This window comes from Cynocephalus volans, chromosome 5 (genome assembly GCF_027409185.1).
Source record: "Cynocephalus volans isolate mCynVol1 chromosome 5, mCynVol1.pri, whole genome shotgun sequence".
Taxonomy (NCBI): domain Eukaryota; kingdom Metazoa; phylum Chordata; class Mammalia; order Dermoptera; family Cynocephalidae; genus Cynocephalus; species Cynocephalus volans.
In genome coordinates, this window is record NC_084464.1 from 85,120,058 (window position 1) to 85,125,780 (window position 5,723).

At 40.2% G+C, this 5,723-nt stretch overlaps 1 pseudogene; it reads left to right on the top strand.

Annotated features, from left to right (window-relative positions):
- The first annotated feature begins 3,737 nt into the window (after positions 1 to 3,737).
- On the top strand, positions 3,738 to 3,966 carry LOC134377710 (cytochrome c oxidase subunit 6C-like; annotated as a pseudogene).
- The last annotated feature ends 1,757 nt before the right edge of the window (positions 3,967 to 5,723 follow it).

Below are 5,723 nucleotides of genomic sequence, written 5' to 3' on the forward strand. Positions count from 1 at the left end.
CGCACCTCCCTGTAACCCATTGTTACATTGTTGTATTCCTTTCCCACTCCCTATGTGGACAGATAGCAAAAAGGGGTTCGTTTTAATTTCCCTTTTTTCCCTACCCTAAGCCTTTTAAAGCTGGCACAGATTTTTTCTAGGAACAAAACAGTTTTGTGATTTGCCTGTATTGAGCAAATAGCTTCAACAATTTCTAATCTAACACAAGTTTAAAAATAAGTCTTTCTTTTTTGAAGAAGCAAGACAACGTGTACTTTTTTTCCTTTTTTTTTTTTTTTTTTTGGTGGGCTGGCCAGTATGGGGATCTGAACCCTTGACCTTGGTGTTAACAACACTGTGCTCCAACCAACTGAGCTAACCAGTCAGCCCCGCAACTTTTTGCTTGTAGTTTGCACTTGCAATTTTTCCACTGATGTCTCAGGATTGGTACTTAGGCCTGTACTAGGCATTAGGCTCAAGGAAAATCTCTTGAGTGAAAATGGAACATGCTTCTTCCTCAAGGAACTCAGAGTGCTCCCTCCTCATCACGCTTTGTGGGTGGCCTAGGGCTAAGTTTCTGCTCTCCTGAAATTTTATGACCCAATTGTATAGTCTGTTTTTCTTGATAATACAGAAATATCTGAAACTGGGTAATTTGTAAAGAAAAAATACTAATTGTTTACACTTTTAGAGGCTGAGAAGTCCAAAGTCCAGGGAACACACCTGGCGAGGGCTTTTTCTTGGTGGTAACTCTACAGCAATATAGGGTATCACATGGCAAAATGGCAGAAGCAGAGAGAGCTAACCTTCTCACTTTTAAAGCCCAGAGAACCATGCCCATGACCACCATTAAACCATGAATGGATTAATCCATTTACTAGGGCATGGTCCTCACAATCTAATAACCTCTTCAAGGCTCCATCTTTCAATTACCACAATAGGATTTCCCACTCTTTTAAAACTGTCACAGTGGAGGTTAAGTTTCTAATACACAGACTTCAGGGGACAAGTTCAAATCCACAGCACCAGTGACAGAAAAGAAGTGGGCAACTTCAAGCCTGGCCCTGGTGAGTACACAGAGCAAGAGCTGGCAAAAGCCGCAGCTTTGCCCTTTGTATGAAGTTGCTTGGAGGCTGCAGGAGAGTAGAGGGCCTTGGTGGCCTCCAGGCCAGCAAGACCACTAACAAGTTGCCACGGACACTCATTGGAGGGAGGGGCCACAGATAACTGAAAAAAGGAGCCACTCAGAGGCTGGTGAATCATTGCAAGGGACTGGTACATGGCCCACCCCATGGAAAGTGTTTGGAGTGTGGAGGGTGGTGGAGACGGACCCACCAGGGGAATACTAGGGCACAGAAAGGACAGCTGATCTGCCTCCCAATCAGCACAGGCCCACTCAGTGGAGACTGGTCAGGAATATAGATCTGCAGGGCATTCAGTTCACTGAAAAGACTCAGGCCCAGACCAGAGTTTCCACACAACCCAGGTGTACTGGACCTCACAAGACGTGGAAGTGCTTACAAGGTCAACATTGAAAACCCAGGCTTCCCAAAAAGCCTTCCCCAGGGAATCAGCAGCAAAGCAGCAATTTAGTGCAACCACAGGGCTCAAGTAATGGTTCCTACAGGAAATTCTCCCATTTTATTTTATTTTATTTTTTATTTTAGTGAGAACAGAAAAGAAAATCACAAAGAAAATGATAAAGATAGAGGCCTGGCTCCCCCATTTTAGAATTAACCAAAGGACAACAAATTAGTTCCAGTGCAGAGTTTAAGTGCTGGAAATAGCAAATAATCCAACACAGAACTGAAAGAAAAAACAAAAAAACTACAGATCAGAGACAAGATTCTAATATTAAACAGTAAAAGTCTAACACCACCAAAGAACACCCATAAAACCTAGGAGGACTGGAGACCCCCTGGGTTCCCAAGCCGGGATGAGGGGAAGGCTAAGGGCCTCAACCACCCCCCCGCCCACGTCCACATCCAGCCCAGCAATGACCACCAGCCATTGCTGGAAACACCCCAGGCTCGTGGGGTGGGGGTGCTGAGGGCCTCAGCCACGCCCACCTGAAGTCCACATCCAGCCCAGCGACAACCATGGAGCCGCTGCTGGAAGCCCCCTGGGTTTCCCTGCTGGAATGAGGGGAGTGCCATGGGCCTCGAGCATGCTCCCCTTTCTCCTCCTCCTACCCTATCCCTTTCCTCTTTCCCCTCATGCCCCCAACTGCTCTACAACATCTTAGAATGTAAAATAATAATAATTAGAATAATAAATTAATTTTTAAAAAAAGAAAAGTGGGCAGAATTCATACCTACTCCAAAATTAGATCACAGGGATAAGTTGGGGAGCCCTGGTGAAGACTCTGGAAGTATATTCCACCCACTACAACCTTATCCCTATAGGATAGATTGCTACCAAGCCTTCTTTTGCACATTTTCTTTAGTCCTTACTTTACTAATACTATGTGAAGTATCCCCATTTTCCAGGTGAGGAAATTAAAGCTTAGGGATGAATGATTTTCCCAGGACTATGCAGCTTGGAAGTCACAGCTTGTTCTTATCTAGCTCATTTTTGCTTCATTTATTTATCAAAGATTACAGGTAATGTAATCTTTGTACAGGTAATGTGACAGGAGCATTGTTATGCACTCCAAACAAGGTTTCTGTTTGTACACCATCAATATGATGACAGAAGCCTGGCTAGTTAGCTCAAATGGTTACAGTGTAGTGTTATAACACGAAAGTCAAGGGTTTGGATCCTCTACTGGGCAGCCCCCCCCCCCCCCCCCACAAATCAATATTGTGATAGAATCTTTCCAATCATCAACTGCTATTTTCTAATTCAGTTTTCCACACTTATAATCAAAACTTATAAAAATACACACACAACAACAACAACAATATACATTTGTAACAATAAGTGGCACCAGTACCATTCCTCCATACTTCAAAGATCTGGAAAATGTCTAGTTTCCTTGAGTCTCAGCAGCCTCTTTTTCCACATTCCACACTTTTTCCCATTCCAGTCCCACTCATCTAAGGATATCTTTGGAAGAAAAACCATCCTGCCATGTGGCCAAGGGAAGAGGTTTTGGTGGAGAGGAAGAGAGATAACCTTTCATCCCAGGAAGGGGTGTTTAGGTTTAGAGGGTGAGCTTTCTGGCTGGCTGCTCCATGGCTTTGACCCGACGATACATACCACTTACAAGCCTTGGAAGCCATCAGGAAAACTATACAGCTGTAACCTCTTCTTTGCTGAGTTGCGGACATCTCCATGTTTTGCAAGGGTTGTGTTTCATAATAATGGCCTCAACAAAATTAATTTTTTCCATTAATTTTAATCTCTAAAAATCAATGTAGGAATTTAGAATTTTGTTATGTGATAATGGCAATCTGGTTATGTAAGAAAAGATGAGTATTTTAAAGAGATGTATACTGAAGTGTGCATGGGCAAAATGACATTAGCTTTAACACACAGCAGGAACAATATCAACTGAAACAGTAGATTAATATTCTGGCAACAAAAACAAAAAAATAGATAAATCAAGTGGGCAAAATCTTGATAATCACTGAATCTGGTTGATGGGTGAATGGGGTTTCATTATACTGTTAGCTCTACTTTTGTGTATATTCTTGAAATGTTTATAATAAATTTTTAAAAGAAAATAAAAAGGGGTGATTCTTTAAGAAGATGTGTAGAGAGTTTATTTCTCCATCAGCTGGAAAGGATGTTGGTGTTGAGGGATAATAACTACGATGGCTTCTGGTGCTTTGACGAAACCTCAGATGTGTGGCCTTCTGGCCAGGCATCTGCGATTTTGTATTGTGGGAGCATTTGTTGTATCCCTCGGGGTTGTGGCTCTCTCTATAAGTTTGGTTGGCTGAGCCAAGAAAGAAGGCATATGTAGATTTCTACAGAGATTAAGATTCCATGAAAGATTTTGAGGAGATGAGGAAGGCTGGTATCTTTCAGAGTGCAAAGTGATTTAGGAACACAAAGAATTTCTTAGGATTGAGTTTCATAGAAGTTTGTCACTGACCTGTGTTCCTGAACTATGAAACATGAATACATAGGCTAAGGAATAGCCGCTCTTGATAAATAAATAATTAACAAATACAAAAGAAAAAAAAAAGAAGACTTGTAGAGAAGGCAAAAGTATCATTTCCAAGGCCTCCCAGTTTACCCTCTAAGTTTATTTTATATTTTATAAAATATAGATGTGAATTTAGATAGGTTACCTAAACTCTCTGAGCCTCAGTTTTACTCATACTTGTTTTAAAGTCACTTGTATTTTCAGAAAGTGGTAAAAATGTCATGCAGTCCAGCAAACAATGAGAAGGAGCGTAATTTCTAAAAGACTGAAACTTTCTATTGGGGTCTCTGCCCTCTTGCTTAGAGCAGAAATTCAATTATGTCTAAGTATTAAATAAAAAGCTGATTTTTGGTTTAAAAAAATTAAAAATAAGTCTGGTGTTTATTATAAGCAAGATACTAAATAATGACATGTGATATATAAGATAATGTATAATGTATGACAATAAGTTATACTATTATTATAAATAATAACTATTATGATTATAGGTTATTATAATAATTATTGATTATAAATAAATAGATATAATAAGTATTGATGCTGTTGCTATCTCTGTGTACAACTGAGGAAACAGTTGTCCATGTGACCCTCAGCCTTCTTTCAGGTGGTGGATTAAGTCAGACTAGGCTGGGCTATGCTGTAATGAATTTCACTTGCTTAATCAAGCTGTTTCTATGTCTTTCATGTCACAAGATCTTATGAAAGAGACATCAAGTATATTTCAGGTTGTCACAGCAGAGCAGGAGAGAACTGGAGGGTCATTTGTCCTGAAAATAGTGTGTATCCCTTTTACACATTTGCCTCTGGTCTAGAATTAGTTACAAGGCCCCTTCTAGCTGCAAGGAGAATAGGAGAGGGATATGGCCATTCAGTGAGCAGTAAATGTATCTGCCCTATTTGGGTGTCTGATAAATAGCCTCAATCTAGATCAGAATGTGCGATATCTTCTGGCTGGGAAGATCCAAAAAGGCTTGGGAAAGAAGTATTGTTTTTTTGCTGGATCTTCTAGAATGAATAGTCTCTAAAGAAGCAGTGTTGAGAGTAAGGATGTACCTTGCAGGTAAAGGAATAGCACAAAAATAATAAAGTACTAAATGTTTGAGAGTTCTATTTTTCTAGAAAGAATAGGCCCTATAGGAAGCCCTGAAAATGAAATCTAAAAATCTTCATCCGTCAACTTGTAGTTTATACTATCGACAAACTTACTGAAAGTGTTTGAAAACTGAAATGATATGATGGAAGGTATAATAAACTTGAAATGATAATAGGAAGTGACAGTCTAACCATACCGTGATATGGGTAACGATTTCCCAAACCCAAGAAAGGAAAGAGACACTCCCATGGTCGTATAGCTAATTAGTAAGAGAACCAAGATTAATATCTGTATCTCCTGATTCCAAGTTCAGTTTTGTGCAGCTACCCCATGATTGTAACATGACCTTGGAAGGTTAATTTGGAAGTGAGCAGTGAATGTATCTGCCACAGGTGGGTGTATAATAAATAGCCTTACTCAGAATGGCTGAGATGGTGGAGAGGCCATAAACGGGGAGATCAGTTTAGTGAATATTATACATTTTTTTTTCTAAATGAGGGAGAAAGGACTCTGAACTAGACCAGTTATCAAGAGCAGTGGAGAATTATGTGGTAG